The sequence below is a fragment of the Plodia interpunctella genome, chromosome 4, assembly GCF_027563975.2.
Source record: "Plodia interpunctella isolate USDA-ARS_2022_Savannah chromosome 4, ilPloInte3.2, whole genome shotgun sequence".
In the NCBI taxonomy this organism is placed as follows: Eukaryota; Metazoa; Arthropoda; class Insecta; order Lepidoptera; family Pyralidae; genus Plodia; species Plodia interpunctella.
Genome location: NC_071297.1, coordinates 9,179,094 through 9,199,136, shown reverse-complemented (window position 1 = coordinate 9,199,136; position 20,043 = coordinate 9,179,094). Strand labels below are relative to the sequence as shown.

The following is a 20,043-nucleotide window of genomic DNA, read 5'->3' as shown; positions in this document are numbered from 1 at the left end:
TTATATAAAAGTAGCTTTTGCCCACGGCCTCGCCCGCGTTAATTTTCCGGGATGAAAGGTACCTTTTATCCCGGAAACTTCTCCATACTTCAAACTACATGCAAAATTTCGAGAACACAGATTGAGTAGACAGAGCGTGAAGAGGTAACAAACTTACTTTCGAATTTATGGTATTAGGATTACGATCCATTAAAAAAAAACAATATTTATCGTTGTTATTAAAAGAATATTTAGATATTTTCTAAGAAAATGTAATAAAAATGTTGAACTCTGAAGTGCTTCCGCAAAGGCTCCATCGATTTTTCGGAAATTAAGGAAGCAATATAACAGTAGTATGCAAAATAGAAAATATTAGAAAATTGTAATCACCGTTGGGTAGATTGGTGTTTACTCCTAGTTTTCTAGGAATAATCCTTCCCCTTAGAGCCATGCCTCATTGCTTCGTTGCGCTTCGCAGTTGTTGCAACGACTCAGTTTTCTATATGGCTTTGACATTAACGTGCGTTGGTGTACGTTGTAACTACATACAATGTCGTCGTTGTTCTGTTGGTTAGGTAGGTCAATGTGACGGAGGACGACAGGGCGCAACGGAGCAATGGGACATGGTTATTGAGGCTCCGCAAACCTGCCACCATCATATTTTCACAAATTTTACTTTATTTTTTAGTGAAAAATAAAAAATATCAAACAAAGGATTTTGTTACAAAGTATTATTGTTTTCTATCGAACACAATTTACAGTGGTAACAATTTACAAAAAACTTTGGCCACCAACATCTGAGTATATACTACATTGTATTTCTATGAAAACTATAATATTTTCTTATATAGAAACTCATTTGACACGAGCAGGATTCGAACCTGTGGCCTTTCAGTCCACAGGCATCTTGAACACTGGAACGCCACCGCTTCAAAATTTCGCTGCTATATTCAGAGATTATGACCATATTGTTCTATATTGGGACCACTGCGGCTCGCTTGAATATACTATTGTCAAATATATGACTATAGTTAGCTAACTTTTACTATTAACAGAGGACTTGCCGCTGCTTCTGTACTAGTAGATAGTGCTATAATATATATTGGATTTTAGTACAATACTATTTTAACTTGGAGTTAGTTGCACCAGTCAACTTTGACATTGACTTTAAGCTGCGTGCCGACGACGACGTTGAGACAAAATGGCGGCGTACTTCGTAGTTTAAAGTTAACGTCAAAGTTGGCGATGCAATCCACTATCAGCTGTCATAATTGTACTCCTTAAATTTTGGTACAAAAACAAATTTTCCCAACCAACAAAAAATCCCCCATAATATTCGTAATAATGACAAAGTACAGATTCTGATACAACACGAATTTTCAATAAGGAATCACCTAACCCCACAGAATTTAAGCTGGGCTTACACAATGTAAATTCTGTCCCATAAGTTAAGTCCCGTTTTACTTGTGAAGTGTGGTCGCGATCCCCTGCCATCCGAGATAAGTACAGCAAATTGCCGGTATATCTAAACTAATATTGTGTGTTCTAAACTTTATTTATTACTAGAGGATGTTACCCGCGAATTATTTTTTTTAAATATTTGTTTTTATGCACAGTCACGCCATCTATTTTTTAATGCGCCATTGACAATAAGACTTTTTGATTAAAAGAACGTTCCTTCTTTCTACGGCTAATCGCGTATTTACGCTACTTCAATACAAAATTTTACAAAAATTGTCCCAGCCGTTTGAAAAGAAGTAACAAATATACAAATTTTCGCCTTTATAATTTTAGTGGGATAAGCTGCGCACTGGGGCTTCGTTTTTTTTTTATACAGAGATAAAAAAAAAATATTTTCTGAATCTGTCTTTCTTCTTCGAGCGTGTTATTGATATTTCTAAAACGTGTGTAAAATTTTACATGAAATACTTTTTGAAATAACTTTTGTAAATTAGTACTGGAACATATATTGAGTAGTCTACTGTTTTCAGTTATTCAAGGCCAAGTAATGGATTGATTACGTATACACAGCTTTTTTTTGATATTACGCATTGAATATTTTATTGTGTTTGTGGGTAAGCCTGTCGACCCACATTCGATATACTGGAAAAGTTTTCTTGGAAATTAACTTTGGTAGTTTATTCTCTTGTCGATACAATTATTACTTAATCTCGTGATTCAATGTAAATATTTGTATTGTTATCTTTAATAAATGCTTTCAGAGAAAAAAAAACATAAATAAAGAATAGAACCATTATTTCTCGGAAGATAGATAAAAATGTATTCTTTCTGGTCGTTAAAACACAGATGAAGTTTTGGGAGAGATGAAATGAAATATCTATCAAAGACAACGAAAAACCATGTTTCTAGATATTAACAGAAAAACCATGTTTACCACCGAAAACGATAAACCTAAGATTTGATACCGTTGAAACCGAACAAATTCCCTAGCTCACTAAACACAACATTGCTGTAACATAATCCTTTCAAACTCGAAAACCCAGAAATTCAGGATCGCCCACTACGCGATTCCTGTGTGTTTATCTCGCCCACCAAGACCAATAACTAGAGATTTATGCGTTAAGCCGTACGTCGTAAAATGGTACAGCAGTTTTGAACGTATCGATAAGGCACTAACATTGCCGATTAGTGAAGCTAGCTGAAATATTATAGGCCTTATTAGCAGTAAAACTATAAGGATTTTGTTGCATTATTTTTACTACGTTTTAGATAGATAGGATGAAAGGAAAAAGAGAAAGAACAAGACAGAGACACCAGAAAAATAAAAGAAAAAGTGGGCTTCATGTTACCAAGAAGTGAAGCAATTAGCTATGGGGACAGAGCAATGGAAACACCGACATGAGATTCAGTTTGAGCGTTCTAAAAAACGTGTCTACGGCGAATAAAATATCTTCTTTTATTTTTTTTTGCTTGCTTGTTTCCGATACGCCAATTTTTTTTTTGTAAGAACTTTTTTGTGTTTATACCACTTTGCTTTTGGTGAAGGAAAATATCGTGACTCCTCACGCAGGTCTCCACCTGCACACTGATTTAAATAAAGTATGTGGTAACAGTTATCTAATGACATCCGATATACCTAGGTACCTAACTTTAACAATAGGACTAAATAGTTAAATAGTTAGTCATCCTTCTTCACTATTTTCTCTTCCAATAAAAGCAATTGGTAGTCTTTAAATTATAATATAGATATTTTATAATATCACAGACTACCCCTAAAGTTAATTTAGAAACTACCATTATTTTATCGCACCAATTTACTAATATCTCAGGTCTTATTATGGACTGGTAGAGAAGGCCATATGGCTTTAAGGCCACCATTAGTACATGATTTTATTTTATCGAGTAGGATCGAACCGGCCCCAGATATTAACCGTTCGTTTCATCTTTTTTTTTTTAATTTTTTTTCGAAGGTCAGCAAATCATAATCGGAAATGTTCGATTTTTAATCGGTGTTACGAAGTTTAATCGGTGCATTCGATTAAACTTTTTCGATTGTGATTTTCTGTGTTGTGAAAACTTTGTTAAACTAAAAACAAATTGAGAAACTTGTTTAAATAAACTCCGATTGTATTCACGTCAGGCTCTTAGTACTTTCTGATCAAAGATGTTAAGAATTCTGGTCATAACGTTCAACTCATTGACCACTAACGCATATAATTTGAAAAAAAATATATGTTGTGGTGCATTTTCCAAAATAATATTTTTTCTTGTAACATTTTCACAAATTTTTATAGTTTATTCTTTTGTTGAGACATTTTTTTTTGCTCGTGCAATAAATGTTTTCAGAAAAAAAATTAAACTATTATTTCTCAGAAGAAAGATTAGTTATGTGTTTTTCTTGTCGTTAAAACACGGATGAAATTTTGGAAGAGATGAAATGTAAAAGCAAAAAGATTTTAACCGGGAATCATGGTTCATAGCCACTTGTCGCAATATTTTGAATGTATTTCTGCGCTTTATGCATGAAACAGCACTTTTTCTCCGGCCCAATGAATATGTTTCTTTTATGATATATCTGAAGGAAAACGACATAATCTAATATCTGATATCAGATAATACATATTTATTATTATTTTCCAATACAGACAGTTTTTGTTTGACTGCTTATATTTTGTTATGACAAAAATTTTTGTGTTTCAAATTATCGTAATATTTATTCTAATTTCATTGCAAATTTTTATCAGTAGGTATTTGAAAAAAAATCTTGAAAAACTGTAATGAAAAACGCATTTTCTATAGGTTTTGATAATGACGTACGTTTACCTTTCATCCTGGAAAAATAACTGCTCCCGTGGGAAATTCATGCGCGCAAAAACTAGTTTATATTTATAATAAAAAAAAAATCTGCCATTATTAAAATAAAAAATAAATCATCCATTAAAAAAAATAGTTAAATGTTTATTGGGTAATAATATTTTTTTATTTATTATATTTTTTTAATGTCAACAAATTGAACACCCCACGCAACAATCCAAACCTCTTGACAATGTTATATCTATATTTAGTTATTATATATCAGAAAGCCGCGACGGCTGTCGGAGCTTCATCACTTTCCACTTCAGTACACTATGTAATTGACAAATGGACATTTTGCCGTATATCCGAAGGCTAGATAGCAAAAATAACTTTTTGACCTGATTTTTCTAGATATGTTATTTGTATTGAACGAATTTGGCATTCAAAAGGTGATATTTGATTTAAATTTTGAAAAACAATAGTCCGCTTTTCGTTTAAAGATTTTGATCAATATAAAGCGGTAGGTAGTTAAAATGATTCGAAATTACAGTTTTATTATTAACTAATTAGAAGCAGCAGCAGCGGTGGTGTAATGGTTAAGACGCCCGCTTGTGGATCGAAAGGTCCCAGGTTCGAATCCTACTCGTGCCACATGAGTTTGTATACCAATTTGACTCATGTATAGTAGTTTTCATAGACCACCACTTGCTTCCGGTGAAGGAAAACATCGTGAGGAAACCTGCACACTGGTTTATTATTATTAACTTGCGTGTGAAATAGAGAAGGCAATGGCAAACCACTCCATTAATAATGCCAAGAAAGTTGTTGTGTGTGTTTCATTCCACGTAATGACCATGACCCTCAGCCATGAGGAATACGACTATGAAGAAGAACTAATTAGACCAGGCGACGCGTTATGATAGTGAATCTGACACATGTACTAATTTTAAGATTACGCAAACCACGATTTGAATCCGCGAATGAAAACATCGTAAAAAAACCTGCACACTTTTGTGCCGGCTATACAATGTCGGCAAACAGTTCACCAAACGTTGATAGATTCGGCATATAATTACTGGTTTGTTATTGCAGTAAATAAAATATCTCATACAAACTACTCCATTTTCATTAATTCGCGTGGCATCTGTTTGAGTTCGGCGATAGTGAGTATGTCAAGCTCACTAGTATAATATGCGACTGCAATTTTGGACGCATTTTGAGGGTCTATATGTATGTATGTCCATAGGGACAAACATACATACTTGTCTTACTTATTGTATATAGTTTATTGTATAGTTTTTGACGTCCCACTATAATGTTATCTATTGTAAATCTTCATTAAAGAAGTATAGTTAAAGAACTAAAGTTCGAACTTAACTATTTAAGTAGTTAAGTTAGAAGTTTTATTGCTGTTTTCTAAAGACTCATCTAAGCGTTTTTCTGGTGTCCGCTTTTCTACTATTCATATCCACTTCGCACGGTTGTCACGCGTCATCCGTAGTTGTAAGACCTTGGCACGCATATCATCTTGACGACATCAAGCCAGCATTTTTTGGGTTTGCCCCTTTTGCTAGAACACTACTTTTCTAAAGACTGTCATTGCAAATCATAAAATAAAAGACAGTAATGAAAACTGCATCAAAGCGTGTTTTTTTATTGCCGATGTGGTAGAAACACTGTTTTTGACGTTCGTATGATCAGTGGGGACAAAGACCTAGACAAATATTATTTATTTGCAAAAACATGAATTTACTTTTTTTACAATGTGGTGTTAAAAGAAAAACTTAATCCTACATATTTCACCGTCCACGGGCATGCAAATTTAAATGGAGAGCATGCTATCATAACAAGACAAAATCTAACTAAATTAACTAATTTTTATCTGAGTCTATCATTGAAAAATCTTTCAAATTATAATAACATTTCTCAATCAGTATTTAAATTCTGATCTTTATATTGTTGTGTTGACATAAAATGGTTGACGATGATAAATTTTGTCTTTGATAAAAACTAAATTGAAAGTTTAAGAAACGTCCAACTTCGAAGCTCTCATGTACGAGAAAAAAGCTGACGATTTTCAAACGGCTAAACATATGTTTTCCAAATATCGCTAAGAACACAATCAATTCTCTTTCAAATAAAAGAAACAGAACAAAATCGATTCAGTTGTTTGGCTTCTATGATGCCATGAACAAACATACATATATATACACAGACGTTAATGGGTGAATTTCAAGACTGTTTGAAGGCGGCGTGTAGCGTTTCATTAGTATCGCATATGTTTTTTGAATAAAGAATATTTTTTTTTTTTTAATTTTCATAAAATATTGTACCAGTACTTTACTTATTTATAAAATAGGATAATTAAACTGATTACTGTGTATGGTACAATTTAAACACTAATGATAGCCCACGTCGGCGTTCAAAACGCTCGTGAAATGTACCCTAAACTGCCTTCGTCTATTTTGGTAACTACCTTACCAATTACTAACGGAGATTTTTCTTTCGCTGTTTGACAACTAGTTGTGAAAGAAGACTTTTTTACTCATAATTCCCCTCTTTTTGTCGTCGGGGGTTAAAACACAAGCTAAACAACATTGTCGCTATGTAGAAGTATTATAAAATCTTTGAAGCAGCCGCACCTGCTATGAAATGATAATAATGCTGTAAAGCGACCCATAAGTTCCGGAACTTGTAAATTATTACGTGTTACTTGTGCGGTGCATTTAGTTTGCAGTTCGCTAACTAAATAATGAACTCGACGCCGTTACTGTAATGCACTGCAAGAAATTATGCGCGTTGCAGCTAACTTAAGTACTGTGTAATTTTTACCCGTTGAAAAAATGCTCATTTGCCCAATCCTGCTATTCCTACTAACATTATAAATGCGAAAGTTTGTGGATATGTATGTTTGTTTCTTTTTCACGCGAAATCTACTGGATCGATTGTTATGAAATTTGATACACGGGTATTATATAACCTGGAATAACGCATAGGGTACCTTTTATCCCGAAATTCCCACGGGAGCGAAGCCGCGGGGCGCAGCTAGTCCTGTCTAATGTTATAAATGCGAAAGTAAGTTTGTTTGTTTCTTACCTCTTCACGGTCTATCTACTGGACCAATCTTCCTGAAATTTAGTTCATGTAGTTTGAAGTATGGAGAAAGACGTAGGCTTATTAGGCATACCTTTATCCCGGAAAATTAATGCATTATAACTGCGGGCAAAATAGTTTAGAAATTTTAGAGGAAACTACTCCACTTCTAAAATAAACATTTTCAGAAGCAAACAATTAATGGAATCTCCAAAAATGGCCGTCTTATTTCAAGCGAGAATCCATAGATTTTAACTAAACTGTAAATTGTGTAAGCGGTATTTCGGTTTCTGAATGCAATGCTCAGCGATCGGAGTTCATTAGCCAGAAACTTTTATTCCCTTAGTACCTATATTGGCTCGCATTTATTAAAAGTTTTTTTGTTTGGTTAATTATACATATATATATATATATATATATATATATATATATATATATAAGTATATATATTTTCCTTTCATCAGCACTTGATCACAATCATAATATGTTTCAGTATACCTTTTGACCATGGACTTTATTGTGTACTTACATGTTATATTACTGATAAAAAATGGTAAGCCCTTCTGGCATAATAGGGACCAACACTTTCGTCAAGCAAATCCTAACTAATATTATAAATGAGAAAATTTGTTTGTTACCTCTTCAAGCTCTATCTACTCAACCAATCTTCTTGAAATTTTGCACATACATAGTTAGACGTACGGAGAAGGAACTTTCGTCCCAGATTTCGTGGGAAATCACGCGGGTGAAACCGCGGACAAAAGTTAGTTACAAATAAAAACTAAAAATTGTGACGTGAATGAATCATCGACGTACTCGTGATAGAAAAAAAAAACTTATAGCTTAAGAAAAAAAATATTATTCTTCTAACTTTCTCGTAAAAGGGACAGAAAATCTATGGCCAGGGAGAATAAGCGCCTAGAAATTTCCCGGGTTTGGCTTTAAATTGAATTCTGCCTAGAGTGAATGTTGGTGTGTTTTCCTTTTTCTGATAAAACTGTTTCGGCTAGATTTGCATATATTTTTTTCAGGCTCTAAAAATAGGATACTCTATTAGCATTCAATCTTAGATGATTAATTATGAATTTAACACAATTAACTTGCGTTTAAATATGCTAGAAATAATATTCAATTCTCTTTAAAATGTAATGGTCTCTGGAAAAATTTTAGCATGATTAATTACACTTCTACTTTAGTTTTAGATAATGTTATTCTTATCCTATCCTAACTAATATTATAAATGCGAAAGTAAGTTTGTTTGTTGCCTCTTCTAAATGTGTATTTCTAAATGATTAAAAATATACTTAATTAATTATTTAAAATAAGTATTTCTCTAGCAATGTAACTCGCATTTTCGAAAACATCTCATCTAAGGACAAGGTCTAGAAACTCTAGTATGGAAGTCTGACCTATGTCTGATTTTTTTTTCATATTTTCATTGAAACATTTAACAAAAGTAGCTCCGTAAATTCGGTACTTATAGATATGCGATAATAAAAATTAATATGTAGCAATATATTGGCATCAATATTATGATATTGAAGGTATTTCCAAAATTTTCACATTTACTTTATAGCAACTTCATGATTTTATTTTCACGTGTTGAATGCACAAGATCTCTTTGACGACATAAAATGCTTGTATTGAAAATGTCATTAATTCGATTAATGAATTATTTGTTAAGAAAAAATATATAATATGAATAAATAAATCGCCATACTAATGAGAAAGTAATTGAACCTCTTCGGAATTGGACAAGCACATTCAAAACCAACGAGAAGATAGTATACCAAAGTAAAAAAGAAGCTATGTATACAATTTTGACTAAAATAGACACGTGAAACGGTTAGCCAAGCTGTAACATTATGCTAGTATAGCACTTAAGACACTAGACATGAAAAAATATGCCGAAAGATCAAGACAATTTTCTCATTTGGGTGTGTAATTTTTGTTAGTGTTCAACAATTATTATGCAAATATAATAGCTAATTTAAATAAAACAGAGCTAATTTAAAACAAATATTATGTCGAATAGGTTTTTGAAGAAAATCCACTTTCAAAAATTTTTAAAAAGATTCACGAGATGCTAGACAAATTTATATGTACATCGATCCTGAAATTTCTGTAATTTACTCACCAATATCTATAAATCCACAGAACAATAGAAACACTAGAACACACATTACTATTTACAAAGTCTTAAAACTATCCATATCTTTATCGAACATCAAGTTACGATCATTAAAACAACTTCAAACTATTTACAATATACACTGACACTAAGTTCTTGGAGTAATCATTTAGTTTTTAGTTATAAAGTAAGAGTTTCACTGAGTGCGACAGGCAGCGCGCGCGATATGCAGCGAGCGAAGAGATCCGGAAAAAATCGGAAAAATCCGGTAGCAGCTGGTTTGAGCCGGTCGGCGTGTGGCCAATTACTAAAGTCCGCACGCAAGTCCGCGCTAAAGGCAGCACTGCGCATGCTCAGAAGCGATTGACAGAGCCTAGCTTATGTACTAACACTGCACTAGCGAATATTCATAAGTTAGTTTTTAGTTTTGTTTTGATAGATGCCCCTCGTGGGTACGGCTGCACGAAAACATGAGTCGGAAAACGTTTGGGCATATTTTCCTAGTGTAAACATTAAAATTGGCCCGGGCGAAAATGTAAGGACGAAATTCGAATTGATTTAATGTTGCTGTTTTATAATTTTAATATAGCTGTATCGCTGATGGGTTGAAATTGAAATATTTATATTTTGTATGAATGTGTCGTAATTTTATATTATGAAAGTTTATGTTTAATCATATTAATATAAAATCGACGATAGGATGATCAAACTGAACACGTAACTTTTAAAATGTAATTAAGTATTTTTAAAGAGACTGAAATATTACAATCTTTACAATAATTTTAGGACCAAGTATGTCAACATAAAAAATCATATTTAGTATAGAAATTATTTTTTCTGGATCTTTATTTTCAAGCAAGAAATAACAATCAAAATAATAAGCTGATATCTTTTTATGGCATATTTGATGTACCTGCCTAATTTGACATTGAACAGCCCTTCGTAAATGTAATACATGTGTTACAAATAAATACATTTCTATTTCTAACAATGAAGGAAAACAAAACTAAAAGAAAACAATCGTCTTTTGTATTTATTATTATTTTTAGCGCCGCAAAAAAGAAATAAATTCAAGTTAAGCGTTTGCTAAAAATCAAAAACTTTCTATAAACACCAAAACCAATCAATTCATAATCGAAATTCCTCGACTTCTTTGTCAAGGTTGGAGAGGGTTTAATTCCATCTCAATGAGTTTCGGAACTTAACGCGCAGATGAATTTATCACTGACAGCCCTAACAGAGAAAATACGAGCGAATTTTCTCGTTCGCAAACAACGAAAATAAAGGTCCGTATCTATTACTTTCGATTACTTTACTACGAATTCCTGTTAACTTTCTTGTCAAATATTTTCTTACTTTTTGACTTATATGATAGTATATATTCTATACTATTTAAACGTTTATAACTATGTATTCTCTCTTTCTTTTCGAGTGTGTTACTTCTAACACTGTTATATTTTATTTATGTTGCCTAAAGACCTACATACATTTTACTCGCCGTTTTAAAAACGAAATATGTGCTAACGGAAGCAATGGATCAGTACCATTTTAGGAAAAACGTTTTTTTTTAATGAGCAGAGATTGGTTGTGCGCGTAGTTGTTAAATGAGGTTCTCTGTACTTTTTCTGTTGATGGATTATTGGTGCCTATAGGTACGTAAATTATCAACAACCGTAAAATGACATCACTGTCATAAAATTGCAAAGTCTTCTTCTTAGCGTGTCGATTAAGATACAATTTTTGAGGACTAATGCGATGCTACGGATACGGTAATATATCTGGCGTCATACAGATCTTTCAGATTGCAAGTGGTAAGACACGCATGGCATGGCAGTAAGTGAGCCATGGTTAGGTGAGAGGCACCACATTTGCAAATTTTACAATACTACAAAGTATGCTGATGGAATGCTTATTAACTTTTCCTATAATGTAGGCTCCACACTGTCACCGAACTCGGACAGAATCTGATGCCGATACGAATGCATGAACATTGCGTAGAAAGTATGACTGCTAATATTTGCCGAAATGAAAAATCAGCAATGTATATCGAATCCGCCAAAGTTTGGCGAACTGTTTGCCGGCATAGGATAGAAAAAGTGCGATTACAAATGATCAAAAAAAATCTAAGACTGTCATTACGGCGATTTTTGCAACATATTTTTGAATTTTTACGAAAACAAATAAATTTTAAAATTGAAACGTAAACGATATGAACCAAAGCCGAGATAAATTACTAAACACGTAACACAGGCAAATGGACAAAACGCAAATTTTGTATTCTGTGGCAATTTCTCGTTCATAACCGGGGCCTGAATAATAAAGTGCCGTGTGAATGATTACAAAGCAGTTAATTGTGTCTGTTTGGCATTAATTGGTCATCTACATTGGGATAATTCGTGCTTAGAGCATCAAAGTTAAACAGAATTCTTTATTAAATGAAATTGGCCACTAATAAAAAACATTAAAAAAAAAACATTTTTTTAGGAGATTACCCGCCTAAAACATGCAAACTCACAATAACAACCTCTTTATAATACAGTATTAGATGAATAAACTATATGGTCTAATTCTATTAATTTGAACTTATTAAGTACTGCAGTATTTTTTTCCTTTTTGTCCACCTATATTTGAACTAGTAATTAAGAAACACTAATTAAAATGTTGACTGTTTTGGGCTATATTGAGTACTAGGCAATTAAGTTAATGACAAATCAATTAACTTTAGATTATCTTCTTAACCTTTTCGAAGGGTCTTTTATACCTACGTTAAGATGCGATTAAAAAAATAACATTCTACTTTCATAAAAAAAATGCACAGTCACGTTATCGTTATATAAAAACTAGCTAATACTCGCGGCTATGCCCGTGGTATATAACAGTTGTACATAAGGACAAATCACACAGATTGAGCTTGCCCCAAAGTTCGAGACTTGTGTTATGGGATACAACCTCAACGATGCTATATTTTATAACAAATACACATATAGATAAATATCCAAGACCCGGGCCAATAAGAAAAAGATCATTTTCCATCATGACCAAACCGGGGATAGAACCCAGGATCGCTCGGTTCAGAGGCGAGCACTTTACCACTGCGCCACCGAGGTCGTCAATAAATCACCATCTAAACCTTTTTTTGACCGTAGCATGCCTTCCCAACAATCTCCACAAAAAGAAATCATTATTTTCATTGCTCCGTTTGCACGTGAAAGAAGGACAAACACATTTTCATATTTATGATATTAGCGTGGCAGTATGAATCACAGATATCATTAGAATTTAATTTATTATTAAATTATTTAGTGCCATAAATATCAATACGTGTAAATTAAGTATGTACTCGTATCACACATGTTCCACAAAGGATTTGGTTTGTCAGTAATGAGATTATATGCTTTGTTTTGTATTGTTTAGGGTTGTCGGTGATCGAAAATAATGTTTTAATTGGTGGTTGGTTAACGTGCCATATGATTATACTCACTGTATAACATACTTATTGTATTTTCAATTATTAGTTACTGTTGTGTAAGTACCCGTTGTATTTTGTGTATTAATGATAAGTTATGGTGAGTTGCACCGGTCAATTTTGACGTTGACTGTAAGCTGCGCGGCGCTGACGAAACTCCGTGCTTTGCGTTTTCTGTGCAGGTTAAAGTTAATGTCAAAGTTGAATCTAAGACAACATAATTGATTCTAAGATATGTATTCGGTTAAATGAGGATAATAATTTTGTTAATAATTGATCTCCTTGTAGGTGTGTTTGAAGCTCAAAATAATACTACAAAAATCAACAAAAATCGCATTTATCTCCGTTGTAAACTTCTATTTTAGGAAGATTAATACAAAGTTATTTATAAATGAGTAAATAAATTATGTTCAGCACGTAATTGTACATTTTATTAAGCTTAAAACATAACATTTGTAGGTTTTTGAATAATCGCAAATTTAACGTGTAAAATTGCCTGTAACGTTCTCATTTCTATATAACTAAATGCTTTGTTATTAGTTACAGTCAGTATTCTAAATGTATTCCCGTACAGATTTGTCCAATAATTAGACACTGTGTTGAAATTCAGTGACTCAAGTTTTGTTAAATATATGTGTTAGCGTTGCCATAGTTTCATGTCGAAATAGTTAAATAAATATATAAAAATTATGTATATTTTCATATTGTGTATATATTCATAGTACTTTATATTATCTTGAAATAATTTTGTATAATGGTAACACTATTGAATATATTAAACGTCAATGTCATCGAAATAAATATGAGAGGACGGCCGAATGCGAGGGATCGGCGAGCAACGAACGGCAGGCAGTCGGTGTCTAGCATTGGCAGAGGTCGGACTTTCTCGTACAATAATATTGTATTTATAATCTGTGAATGCTGGAGTAAATAGTCATTGGTGAAAATGTGAGTTTAATTTAGTAATATATGTTAAAATATATGACTGTTACATACTAACAAAAGTCAGGATTTCTATTAACAATTTTATGGATTTTATAGTCTGGCAAATAAACATTTATTATTGTTATTTTTATTTGTTAAGCAACGACCCGATTGTTAAATTATTGGATGCATACTTTCGTAATAACGTTAAAGAGAACTATACATTTAAATATGAACGACTTTTTTAACAGTAAAAGATATATATTTCTTCACAAAATATACATACAAGTAACGTAAAACTTAAGCTAGATATTTTGTGAAGACTGGTGCTTGAAATAGGCTGAAACAGCCTGTTACACAAGACACCAGGCCTCTCCTCCTAGATTCGATTTGTTATTTATAAAGTAAGAAGAAACAAATTTTTGATGTTTCATAATCACTTGATCCGCTTAGCTCTGCGCTAATAATCAGCTTGTAATAAGGGTAATAAATAATGATGGAGGCCCTAACTGAATTATTATCAAAAAGCTACCTTTCTTTATTTCAGATATATTTTTAATATATTAACGCCCGTCCCAACTTCGCTCTGGTAATATAACAAATTACACACCTAAATCTTTCTTAGGAATCAACCCATTTTTTTGGTGAAAACTGCATGAAAATCTGTGCAGTAATTTTTGCGTTTATCGCGAAGAGACAGGCAGACGGACGCGGCTGACTTTTATTTTATAATATGTAAGGATTTGACACACAAAATATATAGATAAATGCTTTGAAGAAACACTATTTCTACTATGCTACAATTTATATTGTAATTAGGTAAATTGGAAAAAGATATGAACGTATTTCTTCTAAATAAAAGTGTCGACTCACTGAGGCGTGTAAACTATCAGCCATATAGTATAGTGATTGGTAAATATAGAAAATAGAAACGTCTCAATTACGACACAGTTTAATCACCCAATCGTCTGACTTTATGTGGACACTAAATATATTTAAAGCCGCTGTGATTCCTATAGTGCGCAAAGGGCCTTAACTGCCTTCATTAAAAGAAAAAAATTCTCTTGCCAACAGCAGTATCAGCTCATCGACGTTAAAATTAATCCTACCAGGACATCTTTTAAATCGCTAAAAGCTTCAACATTCATCCCTTTTATCAGAACGATTGTACAAAACCACTCAACCCTTTTAAACCCCAATCCGAAGTGCGTCCGGTCGTTAGCAACATTAATGGAATCTCTAGGTACTCTGCCATGAAAATAACAAGGATCAGTTATTTCGAGACTCAATCTGTTGACAACAAAAATATTATAAGCGTGATTACTAGTTAAGGCACGTGTTCGTATTCCTATGCAAGGGCTCGATTCTCACGCAATCGGAAGTTCATTTCAAGAATTTTCTCCAATTTTTTTAGAATGTTTATCACGGTTAATGAACTCACGAAAAAACACATTTGAAAGAATTAAAAACAATGCATCAATGCATCAATCGATCGACTTTTATCCCATTGTATATTTGCTTAAAACCTTCGAGCAACATATGAGAAAATTGATTATATGAACTTCGATTGCGTGAGAATCGAGCCCCCCTCTGGCTGCACGGTTGATGACTTGACTGTACACACACATTCGTTACAGTTCCATGTAACGAATGTGTGTGTACAGTCAACATCACATCAACCTACTCAAATTCATTGCAAATACGCCGTTATTACAGCCCAATAGAGGTTCGGTTCATGCTGGATTACTTGATGACTGTACGCAGATGTTGTCAGTTCGTTCGTTGGTAAATGTACCAAATAAAAAAAAAAAGTACGAGTACTAGAAGTATGTTGCTCCAGACAGTACAGAGGACTTTGTGCGGCAAACGACATTCTGTGCCAGAGCAGTGCTGGAATGCAGTTACATGACAATGGAATCGCAGCTAATCCGAATTTTGTTTCATGCTGACGCATGCGTCTGCTATAGAGGCACGGAAATATTATTAAACTGGTTTCACTCCGCTAAACTTCTAAATCCTTGTGATATTTGGGATTGAGATTAATAACAATCTGATATGTGGACCTGAAATTTTGATGATAAAAAAAAAGGTTTAAAAGCTCTGGGCGTTGTGTGTTTACATGCTCGGATACAACAATTAATACGCAAGAATGCGAGAGAATGGTTTAGTTTTCATTTTGGTTTCCGTGAAAATTTCATAATGTGAAAAATGGTAATCAATAAGGTTAGCAGTGCTGATGTCTATTTAAAATTTCTCAAAACCTCGCAGTACAATAGTTAAGTATCAAAAATAGAGATTATAATTATATTATCTCATTACAGGGCCACGCCCTCGGAGGCCTGTATTACTTATATAGGTATATAATTTTAATTTCTAACTAGCTTTTCCCTCGGCTTCGCCCGCATCAATTTTCACCCCCTATTATAATAATTTGGGGGAGTATTTTTGAAAAATAAGTAAACATATTTCAAACATAGAACGAGGGTCTTTAACTACATGCATACCAAATAAAAAAGAAAGCGGAACATACAGACAGGCAGACTTTCGCATATATTCATAATATTAGTATACAATATAATTATATAAATGTTTAACCATAAAAAACAATAATAAAAATGTAATGTTTCTTCTAAACAAAATAGCTAGTATCATAAAAGTATATTTTTCGCAAAGATTAATCCGTATGTCCAAAGAGGTTCGGAAAAGGAACACGATGTGTTATTTTAGGTGCTCTGCCGCCGCAGGTGAAGGCGCGATACGGGAATCCAATTTGTATCCATCCCTACGAGGTCGTAATCGAATTATTATACCGACACTTTCTGATAACATATATGTTGCTTTAAACTATTAAAGATATTATATTATATACAGCGTGATGATCCTATTCATCTTTGTGTGTATGTTTCCTCTTGATGTTTTATCTATCTTGTCCTTTATCTCTGTGCCAAATTTCATCAAAATCGGTCTAGTAATTTTTGAGTTTATTCGTTACAAACAAAATTACAAATCTTTTCTCTTTATCATATTAGTATGCATGGATTACCGAATATAAAATAGCCAATTGAATGATCTAAGCTGTATAAATGACCTCAATCACAGTTTGATTCGCAATGAAGTCGACGGATCAGTGGTAATCTGTGATGGAGCCGGTAATCCTGGCGGTTTTTATAAGTCTTCTTTAGACTGATGAGCCACCGATACTGTGATTTGATTTGTTACGTCCTGTATTTGTAGTTCCTGTTTGTCTGTCGAGTAATTTAATTTAAAATCGAGTGAGTGCACTTTATACTCTGTTTATATTGCCTAATTTTGTCGTCTTATCGACAAACTACCTCTCAAGTTGCGGGACAATTTACATACAAACTATATTAAAAAGTAATATATCGGTAATATATCGTCAATGTCATTTTTTCATTAAAACATAAGGTCATATCGTAAATATGTAAGCACAATTTGAGAAACTAATAGTACATACTGCCGATGCAAAACCGATAAAAGTGTTTCTCAGAGCGTTCGACCGCTGCGACCGCGCTGTCATTACAATTTTTATCAAAGATAAGAATTAGTTTTACTATCTGACTTTTAACATAATTAATCTGTACTGTGGTAATGTTATTAATGATTTATTTTGAAAACGATTCCTTCCTCGAGAAAATTGATGGATCGTAATGAGTAACGAATGAGCGCGGCCGCAGCGGTCGAGACGCTCTGAGAACCATCCTAAAGCGAAAAGGGACGCAAATAAATAGCGACGCAAGAAACTATACCGCAACATTTTTTCTTCAAAAACGTTTGTTTTGTAGACAATTAACTCTCTTCTACCGTAATACTATCAGCTATGATGAGTTCTAGAGTAGAAATCCTATACAAATACTAGTAAAAGGCGAAAATAATCTTTCGCGGGTCGACTGGCAGAAATTTCTATAGAAATAAGTAGTGCATATATACTTGGTTTCCTTTGTACGTTTTATATTTACACTGTTATGTTGTGTACATTAATAAATAAATAAAAAAGACACTAGGCTAACACAGTTACGTTAGGCAAACATTGAACAATATGGAATAACAGGCAAGATATTATCAGACTATTATCAAAGGGCTCGCCGTACCGGTGTTTTCTTAGGACGCCGTCGCGAAATTACAAAGCCTGTGTTATTTTAAAAAAAAATTCGCTTTACGTGTCCAGTGCCGTGGAATTGGATTAGTGGAAGCTTGTGTAGGTTTATTTGATTAAATAGTTGGAAAAACGTTATTATAAAAGCAAGTAAATTGTCTATAAATTTGGACACTTTTTTAGTTTATAATATATATAGTAAAAAAACCTCATATTTAAACAAATATAAGCAGAGTATATTTCTTTTAAAGAGAGTGACATCAATTTTCTTATTCTTATTGACAATAGTCGTGCAGGATTACAAACAAGGTTTGTATAGTAGAATACAAAATAAAACCTACAACAGTTTAGGTTTTAAGTGGTTGAGTAATAATATTTCTTCTTTGCGTGTCGCCAGATCAAAGATTATTAAAAACAAATGAAGACCCCCGTAACCTAGTCTTCACCACGATATTTGGAGGATTAGGTTTTTTTCATAGCCGTTTGAGCGTGAAGAAGTAACAAACATACTCAGGAACTTTCGCCTTCATAATATTAGTGGGATGGAATGCGTGACCTAATATTTGAACTTGGCTTTTATTCATAACTACACTAAATTGTGTCAAGTCAAATAACCCTATCTTGGTTAAAGGGAGTGTACCAAATTGTCAATTTGGCCTGACGTTGATTCGCGTAAGCGGCTTATATCTGAGGAGACTCGTAAAACCTAACTGCTTATAACAATAATTTAGTTTACTTTCAAATTTGTTTACATTTTGTTGTGCTATATGGCATTATTTTAGACTAGCTGAGCTTCAGGGCTATGCTTTCAAGGGAATTTTGGAAAATCCACATGTTAAAAATTCAATTTGATTTAAAAAGAATCTCAAAGCACGGTAAACTTCAACTTCTAAGAAAACTTATAATAAAAATACAAACTCAATATCACGCTGTTATTTTTGACGGGGTAGACAGAGCCAAGAGTTGCGAAACTAGGTCACGATAATGACGTTCTTATTAGTGGAATATACTACTAGTTTATAAGAAGAATCTCCAGTTTAAAGATTTTTCTATTGTTCGATAATTCAAATCAGCAAAGAAACAGCCATTGCTATGCTTTTTTCACACCCAAACCAGTACAGAAAAAAAAAACATTCCAAAATTAAATATTGAAATCATAAAGAAATACAAAAAAAGAATTGAGCTATTCCCATTTGCCTAACGAAATGAATCATTTTAATGATGTCCTTAACCGCAGCTACTACAAAAAAAACAATGTAATTGTTCGAAGCTTTAATGTTTTAAAAAAGGGCACTCTAAATCATTAAAACCAAATTAACACTAATAGCACCTAAACCGTCTGTCTGTAGTTTACTATTCAAATATCTATTCCTTCATAGGTCACTAAGGCCATTAATTACATGGAATGAAACAGACGCAACAGCTATCATGGCATTTCTAATGGTTTGCCATTGCTTTCTTCATTTCCTATACCAGCTTATTATTCTCAGTAAGATATAAATCTGTATAAAATAAATGGACAAATCGCACAGATTAAGTTAGCCCCAAAGTAAATTCGAGACTTGTGCTATGCGATACTATGATAAATTGATGACAAGGACCCAGGTCAATTTGAAAAACATCTTTTCCATTTTGACCTGACCGGGGATCGAACCCGGGATCTCCAGTGTAACAGTCCGCCACGATGACCATTAGGCCATAGAGGCCGTGAAATAATCATGGTTGTATTTTTTTTCGATTGTTTTAATATATTAAATATCAAGCAGTCAAACAAGCATGCGGTCCACCTGATATCAAGTGGTCACCGCAGCCTTAGGACAATACAATACAGGTGTGTTATTCGTTATATTTTGTGGTCTAGGATCTTTTCCCACAGTAGTGCTCAGTAATTACACTGCCTCTCTTATAATTCAAACGGGAACACAACAATACATGGTGCTTTTTGACGGCAGAAATAAATGAGAAAGGAGAGAATGAGTCGAGGTGACCCAACGACTTATATACCAAGTAGATACATAGGTACCTGGGCTGTATCAATAAAAATCTATAAAATATTAAATAAATGCTTTATTTTCAAGG

The 20,043-nt window shown here is 33.2% G+C and overlaps 1 protein-coding gene across 1 annotated transcript in view; it reads right to left on the bottom strand.

Annotated features, from left to right (window-relative positions):
- LOC128669484 (nephrin-like) overlaps window positions 1-9,749 on the bottom strand; it is a 161,036-nt gene extending 151,287 nt beyond the window's left edge. The window contains exon 1 of the mRNA XM_053744352.2: window positions 9,467-9,749. The gene's annotated coding sequence lies outside the window, so the exon portion shown is untranslated. The remainder of the gene's footprint in view (window positions 1-9,466) is intronic.
- Between the last annotated feature and the right edge of the window lie 10,294 nt (window positions 9,750-20,043).